This window comes from Leptodactylus fuscus, chromosome 2, assembly GCF_031893055.1.
Source record: "Leptodactylus fuscus isolate aLepFus1 chromosome 2, aLepFus1.hap2, whole genome shotgun sequence".
Lineage (NCBI taxonomy): Eukaryota > Metazoa > Chordata > Amphibia > Anura > Leptodactylidae > Leptodactylus > Leptodactylus fuscus.
In genome coordinates this window covers 149926525-149940099 of record NC_134266.1, presented here as the reverse complement: position 1 = coordinate 149940099, position 13575 = coordinate 149926525, and the positions used below count along the sequence as shown (strand labels likewise).

Genomic DNA, 13575 nt, shown 5'->3' with positions numbered 1-13575 from the left:
GGTGGTCAAGTGGACCTTGCAGCAAAGCGCAGAGCTCTGGGCCCGACTGATGTTATGGGACACATGCAGGCGCAAGGCAGAGACAGCACACCAAGAGAAGTAGTAACGGCTAGGCCCAGCATAGGGAGGTGCCCCAGCTGCCATCTGCTGACGGAAGGCCTGGGTCTCCAGAAGCATAAACAAACACCAACATCTCCAGGGCCAGCAGTTTATCGATGAGGCTGTTAAAGGCTTGGGCATGGGGGTGGGTTGTGTTGTACTTCTGCCTGCAATGAAAAGCTTGGGAAATGTGGAGTGGCTGGGAAGAGGCGCATGATGGTGCAGGCCAAAAGGGCGCATGAGGGTGAACTCCCCAATGTGTCAGAGATAGGTGTGTAGGTGTCCTTGCATCATATACTTGCACCATATTTTGCTTTGGAAGTTAATTTTGTGCCAAAAAGTGGTTAAGACAGCGATCCCTCAGCTACTCCCGTTACACTGTCTATTGAAGTTACCATCTGTGGAAGTGGACCACCATTTCTAAGATCCCAAAGGAAGCAGGCAAGAGATGTGCAGTTCAGAAAAAAAGATGAGAAAATAAGTGTAGGCTGTAGAGCACAGAGGGATCGGAGAGGACAGAGCTGGTGTCGGCCAGGTATTCCCACAACATGCGCCTATACTTGTCCCTCCTGGTAAAACTAGGCCCCTGAGTGGCAGTAATTTGTCCAGGGGGGCCATTAACGTGTTCCAGACCTAGGAATAAGTCTTCCAACAGGGCAGAGTTTTGCATGCCTTTGCTTCTACCCACTGTTTTTGCTGCTTAGCTTCCCTCCACATCTACACTGCTTTCACCCCTAAACATCACCCCAGTTTATGCCTTTGTTTCTACCCTGTTTTTTTTGTTGAATTAGCTTCCCTCCACATCTACACTGCTTTAGCCCCTAAACATCACCCCAGTTTATGCCTTTGCTTCTACCCTTTTTTTTGTTGAATTAGCTTCCCTCCACATCTACACTGCTTTAGCCCCTAAACATCACCCCAGTTTATGCCTTTGCTTCTACCCATTTTTTTCTGTTGAATTAGCTTCCCTCCACATCTACACTGCTTTAGCCCCTAAACATCACCCCAGTTTATGCCTTTGCTTCTACCCAGGTTTTTTGTTGATTTAGCTTCCCTCTACATCTACACTGCTTTAGCCCCTAGACATCACCCCTGTCCATGTGGGGTCGGTGGCCTCGTCATCCACCAACTCCTCTTCCAATTGCGCACTGCCCCCTTACTGCAAACCGCACATGACCACAGCTTGCCTTGATGGCAACTGTGTCTCATGATCCCCACTTAGGTCCAGACAAGTCGGTGGCGGGTCCAAAACCCCAAAATTGGAAGGAAATGGCAGATGCTGCAGTATTTCTAACACCTGTTCCTGGTGCTCGGGCCTGGTCTGTGTTGTACCCTGCACCCTGCTTAACGCAGCTGCCATATCCGAAGTTGTGCTGAGCGCATGCTAATATTTCGTGTCCAGTGCAATGGATGGGATGGGATTTCACATAAGTCTGCCACCCATGGCCACTCATGGTTGAGCAACTGAGGGAGTTGACTTTGACGAACCCGAGGGTTTTGGAGTTGGAACTACATCAAAGGTCTGTGCTGCTCACACACTCTGCTCAACACATGATATGTTTAGTGCCAGCAGTGTGGAGACGTCGCACAACAGCCGTTGTTCCAGCAGGTACAGGCGTTGTAGGAGTGCATAGAGGCTAGCAGCGGCAACCATAGACTTTAAAAACTATCCGCACAAGCGCCACACTTTCACCAGTAGCTCAGGAACATTGGGGTACCTTTTTCAAAAGATTAGCAGCAATGAGTTAAAAACCTGGCCCAGGCATGGAATATGTTGCAGGCTGCCAAGCTACAGAGCCAATCCCAGGTTACGGCCATTATCACACATGACAACATGCCTGGGCCCAGGTGCAGTGGCAAAAACCACATTGCCGTCTCATCGAAGATGGCATGACTCACTTTGTAGGCAGTGTGCTGTCTGGCCCCCAAGCTGATGAGCTTCAGCACGGCCCGCTGACGTCTCCCCACACCAGTGTTGCAGCGTTTCCAGCTCATAGCTGGGGTCAATTTAACAGCGGAGGAGGGTGGTATTTCAGCCCTCCTCCCAGGAATGTTGTGTGGGGAGACAAGTCAGGCCACCACATTTTGCGACCCGGTCCACGCCTCAACTACATTCAACCACTGTGCCCAAATTGAAAGGTAGCATCCCTGTCCGCATGCACTTGTCCATTCGTAACTGGTCACATGGAACTTTAGGGCTAAGCGCTGAATTTAGGGACCGCCTCATGTTTGGGGGGAAAGTGCTGGTGTGGACGGCACAGTGCGGTGGCGCAGTAGACACTCTGCCCAAAAAGGGCAGAGTGTCCCCCAGCCGGGATTCCAACATCTCCTGGGCCAGATTTCTTGAGATGAGGCCGTTGAAGCCTTGGGCATGTGGGTGGGTTGCGCTGTACTTTAGCATGAAATGAAAGGCTTGGGAGATGAGGAGTTGCTGGGAAGAGGCGCATGATGGCGCGGGCAAAAGGAGAAATGGCAGGAAAAGGTGAGGATAATGGTGAACTCCCCAAAATGGCAGATGTGGAGGTGTCCTGGCTGCTGGTCTGGACTGCAGCGCCAGCCCTGTCAACAGTGGGAGAGGCAGTGGCCGCCAGGCCAAACGACGATTATCCTGCGCTTGCTCTCACCCACTGAGCCCAGGGCTTGCCTTCCAAATGATGGCACCCGCAAGAGGTGGTGAGATTCCTCTCCGCAGATCTCCAAACCATCTTGGACTTGCAAATTGCACTAAATTTGTCATGTAACTGACATGTATATGATGAGTCTATCCATTGTCTGTTCATTTTGGTGAAAGTCAGCCTGTCAGCTGACAGACAGCTGTGCTTGTCAGTGATGATGCCACCGGCTGCTTGTACCCCCAGTTTTTGCTGCTTAGCTTGCCTCCACATCCACACTGCTTTTGCCCCTACACATCACCCCTATCCATGCCTGTGCCTCTAGCCATAAGTCTGCCACCCATGGAAACTCATGGTGCAGAAAGTGAGGGAGCTGACTCTGAGGAACCCTTGGGTTTTGTAGCTGGTACTCCATCAAAGGTCTCTGCTGCTCACACACCCTGCTGAACATACGGTATCTAGGGTTAGAGCGTGTGGTGACCTCGCACAACAGTAGGTGCTTCAGGCAGATGTAGGCCTTGCTGGAGTGTATTGCGGCTAGCTCCAGGTACTGTAGACTTGGGAAAGTGGGTGTCCAAGTGCCGCACTTTCACCCTTAGCTCAGCTAATTTGGGGTATGTTTTTAAAAATCATTGCACCACTACATTGAACACGTGGGCCAGGCATGGAACGTGTTGGAGGCTGGCAAGCTCCAGAGCCCTCCAACAAGACAAAAAAGCCTGGCCCCAGGGGCAGCGGGGATAAACAAATTGCCATCTCATCCAGGATGGCATCCCTGACCTCAGAGGCAGTGTGCTGTCCGTCTCCCAAGCTGATGAGCTTCAGCCCAGCCTGCTGACGTCTCCCCACACCAGTGTTGCAGCGTTTTCAGCTCGTAGCTGGGGTCAATCTAACAGCGGAGGAGGAGGAGGGTGGTGTTTCAGCCCTCCTCCCAGGAATGTTTTGTGGGGAGACAAGTCAGGAAAATTCTTGAAACGGGAGAGTTTTGCATCTTTGCCCTTGCTGCCTATGGACATCCCTTTGCCTCTAGCCACCATTTTCCCTGCTTTGCTTGCCTACACATCCACACTGCTTTTGCCCCTAGACATCACCCCAGTCCATGCCTTAGCTTGTACCCCCAGTTTTTCCTGCTTAGCTTGCCTCCACATCCACACTGCTTTTGCCCCTAGACATCACCCCAGTCCATGCCTTAGCTTGTACCCCCAGTTTTTCCTGCTTAGCTTGCCTCCACATCCACACTGCTTTTGCCCCTAGACATCACCCCAGTCCATGCCTTAGCTTGTACCCCCAGTTTTTCCTGCTTAGCTTGCCTCCACATCCACACTGCTTTTGCCCCTAGACATCATCCCTATCCATGCCTCTGCCCCTAGCCATAACTCTGCCACCCCTGGAAACTCATGGTGCAGAAACTTTGGTTGCTGACTTTGAGGAACCCTTGGGTTTTGTAGATGGAACTCCATCAAAGGTCTGTGCAGCTCACACACCCTGCTCAAGATATGGTATTGTAGGGTTTCAGCGTGTGTGAATGACGGACAACAGCCTGTGTTTGGACAGATGTAGGCCTTGCTAGAGTGTTTTTAGGCTAGCAGCGACTCCTGTGCACTTGCAAAAGTGGGTGCACAAGCGCCGCATTTTCAACAGTAGCTTCGGTACATTTGGGTATGTTTTTAAAAAACTTTGCACCACTAGGTTAGACGTGGGCCAAACATGGAACGTGTTGGAGGCTGGCAAGCTCCAGAGCCGCTACCAGGTTCCAGCCATTATCACAGGCGTAAAAATGCCAGGCCCCAGGTGTAGCAGGGAAAAAAAAATGCCATCTCAGCCAGGATGGCATCCCTGACCTCGGAGGCACTGTGCTGTCTGTCCCCCAAGCTGATGAGCTTCAGCACCGCCTGCTGACGTCTCCCCACACCAGTGTTTTAGCGTTTGCCGCTAGTAGCTGTGGTGGAGGTTGCAGCGTCGTAGGGTTTCAGTCTACTCCTGCCATGAATTTTGGCCTGGGAGAGGAGATAGGCCACCCCAGTTTGCACCCGGGGAACAGACTCCACCACATTCACCCTGCCTGTCATTAAAGATAAGCACTGCAGCATCCCTGACCACAGGCGCTTGTCCAAGTGTCGGTGGTCAAGTGGACCTTGCAGCAAAGCGCGGAACTAAGGGCCCACCTGATGTTGAGTGACACGTGCTGGTGCAAGGCGGGGACGCCACACCGGGAGAAGTTGAGACGGCTAGGGACGGCATAGTGAGGTGCCACAGTTGCCATCAGGTCCGGGAAGGCGGGAGTTTCAACAAGCCGGAACGCCAACCTCTCCTGGGCCAGCAGTTTAGCGATGTTGGCGTTCTAGGCATGCGTGGGTGGGTGGTTAGCGGTGTATTTCTGCCGGCGCTCCAATGTCTGAGAGATGGTGGGTTGTTGTAAAGAAGCGCCTGATGGTGCCTTTGATGGTGCAGGAGAAGGAGATAAGACAGAAACAGGGGAGGATGAGGGAGAAGTCAACAAAGTGGCGGAGGCAGATGAAGTGATGTCCTGGCTCGTCCTCTGGAGTGCATCGCCAGCACTGTGAGCAGAGGCAGTGGCATGAACGGCGGGCGACGTTTGTCCTGCTGTTGCTGCCTGCCACTGATTCCATTGCTTGGATTCCAAATGACGGTGCATTGAAGTGGTGGACAGGTTGCTCTTCTCAGGGCCCCTACTCGATTTCGAGAGGCAAATTGTGTAGACGACACTATATCTGTCCTCGGCGCATTCCTTGAAAAAACTCTACACCTTCAAAAAACGTGCCCTCGATGGGGGAGTTTTTCTGGGCTGGGTACAAAAGGGAACATCTTCGGACATTCTGGGTCTGGCCTGGCTTCGGCAAAGCAGCTGACCTCTGCCTCTGGACATGTCTCTGCCTCTAGCTACCCTTTTTGGTGCTGCACCTGCCTCAACATCCACACTACTTTCCCAGCTTGACATCCGCCTTGTCCAGGTGGGGTCGGTGTCCTCGTCGTCCACCACCTCCTCTTCCAACTCCTGTCTCGCCTCCTCCTCCTGCACAATGCGCATGTCAACTGGCTGCCCTGACAGCAACTGCGTCTCATCGTCGTCGATGAGGGTGGGTTGCTGGTCATCCGCCACCAAATCGACCGGAGATGGAATGGAGGAGACTCTAGGGTTTGAGCATCTGGACACAGATACTCGTCTGTTAGGTCCGTGGAATCGCGAAATGGAGGGGCAGGTTGCGGTGCAGTCAAAGGAAGGGAGAACAGCTCTGGGGAGCAGGGACAGTTGGGGTTCCCTGTCGTCCTCAACAGCGGCACAATGTGGGGTATTTCTGCCCCTGTGTGCTGGTAGGACAGGCGGATATTTAATTAGCCAATCAAATGCGTGGCAGGCCCTATAAGAGGGCACAAGAACCTCCCCTCTGCGTGTTTTTTTCTGTCCTGTGTGGACAGAGGACAGGTGGGAGGACTTGTGTCCTCTTAGAGAAGCTCAGCAGGATCACTCACCTCCTGAGCGGTTGTTTTCTTCTTGTCACCTTCTGTGCCCTGCGGGGAGAAGGTGCTTGTTAGCCATGTGTGGCTACCCCCCTCTATCCCCCCTGCCCCCCCTCTCCTCCGCTTCCCCTGCTCCTTGTGACTTACCTGACATTTTGGTGAGAGTCCGGGGACTCCGCATGCCGCCTCTGGTGGCCGCGCGGACTGCCGGCGGGTGGAACCACACTGTTGTGTATCCTGTTCCCCGCCGGCCGCTGTAAGCGCGCACTTCCGGTTTCGCCGGAAGTATCATAGCGCCATGGCAACGGCCTGGCGCTGGCGGCCGCTCACTCAGGGAAGATTCAGGCCTTATTAAAGGCCGGAAAAGACGGGGAGATGTGGGGGTAAGTGCCCGTGTTAAGGGCCTCTTGGTGGGGGGGAATGTATATCTTTGCAGACCCCTGATTACAGGGTTAGTTGTCTGGGCAGGTTGCCTCACCTGCTTTGATTGTGGCTCCGCCCACTTCCAGCCGGCCAGAATTAAGAGGCTGGCTGGCCTGGTGTCAGAGACCTTCCTGCAGTATCTGCTGAAGGCGTGCGATTGTGGTGTTCATTGATCTTGAACTCTTTTCCAGTTTGCAAACTTTATTGGGAACCGGCTGTGATGGCCGAGTGGTTAAGGTTTTGGACTCGAAATCCAATGGGGTCTCCCCGCACAGGTTCAGATCCTGTTCACAGCGCCAGCCCGGCTAGCTCAGTCGGTAGAGCATGAGACTCTTAATCTCAAGGTCGTGGGTTCGTGTCGCACGTTGGGCGCCAAGTCACCTCTCTGTCCGGTCTACAGGACCTGGTAAGATTTACCCTTTTTTTAAAAAAGCTGGTATGATGTCATGGTGACAGTGTTGCATGGTCTATTATCTCTCTCTGTAGGATATGTCATCCTCTACTACCCCTCCTGGGGATGGTAGGAGGAAAACCTCTTCCAAGAGGAAACATCTTTCCTGCTTCGATTGCGACACACCGCTCCCTGATGGTAGGTAGCGGCTTGAAAGGTTGTGCCCTGCGGGGTACTACTGGTCCTATAACTTGCCTATTTTCAGGCTATGAGTGGGCCCGTTGTCGCGGGTGCAGAGGTCCTCCACCTGTGGAGCCCTCTCCCAGAGATATGATGGCATGGGTCAAGGAGATGGTGAGTTTGGGCATCGCTTGGGTAAATAGTTTTTCCCTTGCTTGTACTCTCCTTATTGTTTTGCAGGATGATTCCCTCAAAGGGATCCATTGCACCTTGTCTCAGCGCACCAGGAGACCATGCTCTGAGCTCCGTTCCTCGTCTCTCCCCCCCCCCTTGTAACACCTGCGGGTGGCAGAAGATGATTCCTCCGAGGACGACTCAGTTATTCCAGCAGAACTGCGTTCCATTATGAACAAACGGGCAGGCTGCTGAAGTCCATCCGGTCTACAGTGGGCCGAGATGTTGACGGGGAAGCCTCCACATCTGCCTCTGGGGGACATATTGCCTTCCATGCGGACGCCACGCTGACCGACCTTATGGTGCAGCAGTGGAAACAGCCAGAGAAAGGACATTCACTTTCCAGGATCTTCAAGTGGGATTCCTGGGGGCCTCCCCCGAAGGTGGATTTGGCCGTAGCAAAGCTGTCCCGCAGAACCTGGTGCCCTTGGAAGATGGTTCAAATCTTCAGGACCCTCTGGATCGTAGGGCGGACTCCGTTCTGAAGAAGGTCTACTCAGCTTCCTCCGCGCAAGCCTCTGTGGCCATAGCCTCCTCTATGGTTGGTGACTTTTTCCGCAACCGCTTAGCCGCCTTGGAGCGGGATATAGACTTGGGCATAGACAGAGATGAGATTCTGGCCTCTATGAAAAGAGTTCATAGGGCTGCAGCTTATTTGGCGGAATCCTCCTGCCATCAATTTAAAATCTCTGCCAAATCTATGGCGTTGTCTACTGCGGCCCGTAGACCCCTTTGGCTAAAGCCTTGGCGGGCAGATTTTGCGTCTAAAGCAGCACTCTGTGCTCTCCCCTTTGAGCCGGGAAGGGTGTCTGGCCAAAGCTTAGACGCCATTATGGAGGGATTAGCTGAAGGTAGGGGAAGGTCCCTACCTCAAGCATCCAGGGGCAGACGTGCTCCCCCTAGAGGCAGAGGTTCTTCCTCTAATTATAGACGCCCTTCCCAACAACGGCGTTTTAGATATCGCCCTAGGGGAGCTGGTCGTGGCGCTTCCAAGGAGGACACCAAGAGGAAGCCTGAGTTTTGACGTGGGGCAGCTCCCTGTGGCCCCCCTTCCTGTGGGAGGACGTCTTTCCTCCTTTTCCAGAGCATGGTTCACCCATATCCAAGACCCATGGGTGTTGAAGATCATACAACATGGGTATCACATCGACTTTCATCTTCCACCTCCAGATCGGTTCGTTTCCACCCGAACTCTTCCACCTTCTCAGCAGGCCAGTCTAGAAGCCTTGGTTGCCGAATATGTTACCAAGGGCGCCCTGGAGAAGGTACCAGCCTCAGACCTCGGTCTGGGAGTCTACTCCCCCGTCTTTCTGGTCCCCAAGTTCACCGGGGGCTGGAGGATGATAATAGATCTGAGGTACCTCAATCGGTTTATCAGGAAGAGGTCATTTCGAATGGAAACCGTGGATTCCGTGGCTGTGTTTCTTCAGCCAGGAGAGGTGATGGTTACCCTCGATTTGAAGGACGCCTATCTACATGTCCCCATTGCTCATTTCCACAGGAAGTTCCTCAGGATTGCCGTCGCTATGGCCGGCCACAGGGAGCACTATCAATTCACAGCTCTGCCATTCGGCATCACATCCGCCCCACTGGTATTCACCAAGGTGATTTCTCCGGTCGCCGCGGCCCTCAGACTTCAGGGTCTTTTCATCGTCCCTTATCTAGACGACTGGCTACTGAAAGCTCAGTCTCCTGCTGCTCTCCTCCAGCAGCTCAACCTTGCCATCAACTTCCTACAGGAGTTAGGATTATCAATTGGGAGAAGTCCGAAATCGTTCCATCCACCTGAAGAAAATTCCTCGGATTTATAGTGGATTCAGAAGCGATGCAGATCTTCCTCTCCAGTCCAAGGAAGGAAAGAATCCAAGCCAGTGCACGATTCCTATTGCGCACTCGGCAGGTAACCATCCGGACCGCCATGAGAGTCCTGGGCCTGATGTCATCCTCGGCCAGGGCGGTGCCTTGGACTTTATGGCATTTGCGTCCCCTGCAGATGGAAGTGTTGAGAACCTGGAACAGGTCTCCACGGGGATTGCACAAGAAGATCTGCCTTTCTCCCGCTACCCGTCTTTCCCTCAGATGGTGGATACACCTGAAAGACGGAAGGTCCACGGTCCCGACAGTGTGGACCCTGTTGACAACAGATGCATCCCAGTGGGGATGGGGAGCCCATTGTCAAGACAAAACTGTACAAGGACGATGGAGATGTCCGGTGCTGGGGTCATCCAATCTCAAGGAACTCAGAGCAGTGTACCTGGCCCTAGTACACTTTGCCCCAGAATTGAAAGGCAAGTCTGTCAAAAACCGGTCAGACAATATGACGGTGGTAGTCTATATAAACAAACAAGGGGGCACCAGGTCACCAACCTTGCTGAGAGATGAATCTCATATTTGCCTAGGCGGAGAAGAATCTGGTCCAGTTATCCGCTGTTCACATAAAGGGCTCCCTGAACATAGTAGCGGATCAGCTGAGTCAGGGTATTACCGTATCAGGAGAATGGTCTCTCAATCCAGACGTATTTCAACAGATCGTCCAGAGATGGGGTCTCCCGGAGGTCGATCTTATGGCTACCCGACTCAACGCCAAGGTGGGGACCTTCTGCTCTCTGTACCAGGAGGACAATCCCTTGGCGGTGGATGCCCTGTCCATCCCATGGAGGTTCAGGCTGTTTTACATATTCCCTCCAATTCCAATCATACCGAAGGTATTGATAAAAATAAGACAGGACCAAGCCTCGGGAATAGCCATAATCCCGTTCTGGCCAAAAAGGGCTTGGTTTGCTCAGCTCATACAAATGAGTCAGGGCATATATTGGAGGCTTCCCCCACTCCCAGACCTGGTAACCCAAGGAGAGCTGAGATGCCAGGATCTGAGGAGACTCAACCTGACAGCCTGGAGGTTGACCAGTCCCTATTGAGAAATAGAGGACTGTCACAAGCCGTCTTGAAGACCCTATCCAGCGCCAGAGCAGATTCGACTAACAGGAACTACCGTCGAATAGGTAACATCTTTAATGCCTGGTGTCTGCAGCATCAAGTGGACTCCACCGATCCCCCTACGGAGGTGATCCTGGACTTCCTTCAAGACGGACTAGACAGAGGTCTTGCTGCGGCCACACTCAAGGTACACGTAGCGGCCCTGTCCGCCTATCTGGGGAGGCGTTTGTCTCAGGATCCTTTAGTGAGCACCTTTATTAAAGGGGCAACTAGGCTGAGACCGGTGGTAAACACCCCTGTCCACCAATGGGACCTTATTCCGGTCCTGAACGCCCTATGTGGCCAGCCATTTGAACCTCTGGAAGAGGTCTCCCTCAAGTCGCTAACCGGCAAAATGGCGCTGCTATTGGCAGTCACACCTGCCAAACGCGTTAGTGAACTACAAGCTTTGTCCGCTGAGGAGCCATATACCACCTTTTTCTCTGACCATGTACAGCTTAGGTTCCTCCCTGGGTTTCGTCCCAAGGTGCCATCTGCTGTAAACAGGAACCAACTGATTTCCCTTCCAGTATTTTTTTCCGTTCCCTTCTTCTGCTGAAGAAGAAAGATGGCACAAGCTGGATGTGGTTAGATGCCTGCAGATCTACTTGCAGCGCACTCGCCCCTTTAGGTGGACTGAAAACCTGTTGGTCAGCTACACGGGGAAAAACAAGGGCGCCAAAGCCGCCAAAGCTACAATATCACGGTGGGTTACCGAGACTATTAGAGTCGCCTATACCGCCCAAGGGCTGTCGGCTCCATCTTTCCTTCATGCCCATTCAACCAGGGCAGTGTCCACTTCACGGGCAGAAAGAAGTGCTTTGTCTGTGGACCAAATATATGCAGCTGCCTCTTGGGCATCTGAATCCACCTTCATTCGGCATTACCGCCTGAAGGACCAAGTGGCAGATTCCACTGCCTTTGCCCAGACCAGTTTAAGTTCGGTCATGGGTTTGTCCCACCCATCTTGGGGACCTGCTTGCTATATCCCCACATTGTGCCGCTGTTAAGGACGACAGGGAACGAGTGATTATGAAGATAATCTTGTTTCCCTTAGTCCTAACAGCGGCACAAGATTTCCCACCCTGGGAATCATATCTTATGTATAAAACTGTATATAAATGTAATGGAGGTACTTTTGTATTTACACGCAGAGGGGAGGTTCTTGTGCCCTCTTATAGGGCCTGCCACGCATTTGATTGGCTAATTAAATATCCGCCTGTCCTACCAGCACACAGGGGCAGAAATACCCCACATTGTGCCGCTGTTAGGACTAAGGGAAACAAGATTATCTTCATAATCACTCGTTATTGTTCTGGGAAGATTGGGAATTTTGGGTGGAAGGAGGACAAGACTGTTGGGTAAGAGGAGGTAGAGGCTGCCTGGCTGGTGGACAATGTGCTTTAAGCGTTATCCGACAGCCATTGCAAGACCTGTTCCTGGTTCTCGGGCCTACTAATCTTTGTACCATTCAGCCTAGTTAATGTGGAACTTTTGTGCAAAGCGCAGAACTTAGGGCCCGCCTGATGTTAAGGGACACACGCTGGTACAAGGCTCAACTCACCCTAAGTGCCAAAAACACTGCTGGTGCAAGGCTCTACTCATGCCAAGGGCCTCAATCTCTGCTGGTAGCTCAGCTTAAGGTCCTGTAACTTTGTTTGGAAGGGCTCATGTTAAGGGCTAGAAAAGTGAATTTTGGAAGGTCTTACCACATCACACACACACACACACACACACACACACACACACACACACACACACACACTCAAAATGACAGTTAAGGGTGAGGGCTTTTGGAATTCCCATTGCCTATTCCATTTGTGGTTGTCATGGGGAACGTGATTTAAAGGGGTGGTTGTTACTGTTTGTTGAGCTTAAATTGGGGTTTGTGTCCATCCATTTGGGGAGTAAAGAAGGTTTCCAGGTATTTTCCCACTTTGATAGAGGTTTTTTTGAATGTGGAAAGTGTGTAGTTGTTAGGCAGTGATGTTGGGGTAATAGAGGGTCTTTGGTGTGTTAGATGCCCCCAGACATGCTTCCCCTGCTGTCCCAGTGTCATTCCAGAGGTGTTGGCATCATTTCCTGGGGTGTCATAGTGGACTTGGTGACCCTCCAGACACGGATTTGGGTTTCCCCCTTAACGAGTATCTGTTCCCCATAGACTATAATGGGGTTCGAAACCCGTTCGAACACACGAACATTGAGCGGCTGTTCGAATCGAATTTCGAACCTCGAACATTTTAGTGTTCGCTCATCTCTAATAATTTAAAAAAAAACGAAGATTTTATGGAAAAATCCCTCCTACACTGTACAGTAGAATAAGTCCCACATTACTCTCTGCCATCCCTAACTGACAAAACTAAAATAATCTGGAAATGAAGCGAAATATATTTGCTATGGAAAATGTTTTATAGCCCATAAAAGTAAACATTTGATGAAGTGCAATTGCCATATTGATTACTGTATGTATAATGAGAGCCTGAGGAACAGGTTCCCGCAGCTCTTTTCCTTAGAAAACAAATAATTCATCTGAGAAGCACCAACTGTGGGGGAAATGTCTTTCTGTTTTGCTCTAATGCAGGTTTGTGCTTCTTTGTATTGCTTACAGTCTTATTGTTACTGTATCGAAACAGTCTAACCAAGACTAAGCACTTATTCTGAATTATCATGTGTGCGTGTTATTGTAATACTTAATATTCTATTGATTTTACTACCTCGGGATAAAATTTAGCACAGCGTTATTCTAAATGAGAGATTTGACTGTATTTTCATGATCATTAATTTATCATCCCACTGTGTTTTTACTTATAATACTTTAAAATGCATGTTTTTATTATTTTACTGTTCAAAAATGATAAAATTGTACAAATAGGATGTATACACAAGAATAAAACAAACATAGGATCAAAATGCACAGTAAATATTTGTTTTGGAGTTGGATGTAGCCAAAAACATCTTCATTAGGAGCCATGCTGATGTCGAGCCAAGTTCACAAAGCCTGAATGGAGGCAGTTTAGGTCCCGGCAGCTTCCTACTATGGCCCTGTACAGACTACCTTTGGTACCATTTGATGTATCTATACCGCACTATATTACAGTATAATTTTTCCCCAGAAGCAATGATTTTGGATGGGTATGACTCATAATACAACATTCATTAGTTTTTGCTTTGTTCTGATGT

At 51.1% G+C, this 13575-nt stretch overlaps 1 non-coding gene across 1 annotated transcript; it reads left to right on the top strand.

Moving 5' to 3' along the window:
* The first annotated feature begins 6828 nt into the window (after positions 1–6828).
* Positions 6829–6910, top strand: TRNAS-CGA (transfer RNA serine (anticodon CGA)). Its single transcript has one exon. It is a non-coding gene; the product is annotated as a tRNA-Ser (tRNA).
* Positions 6911–13575: the final 6665 nt, after the last annotated feature.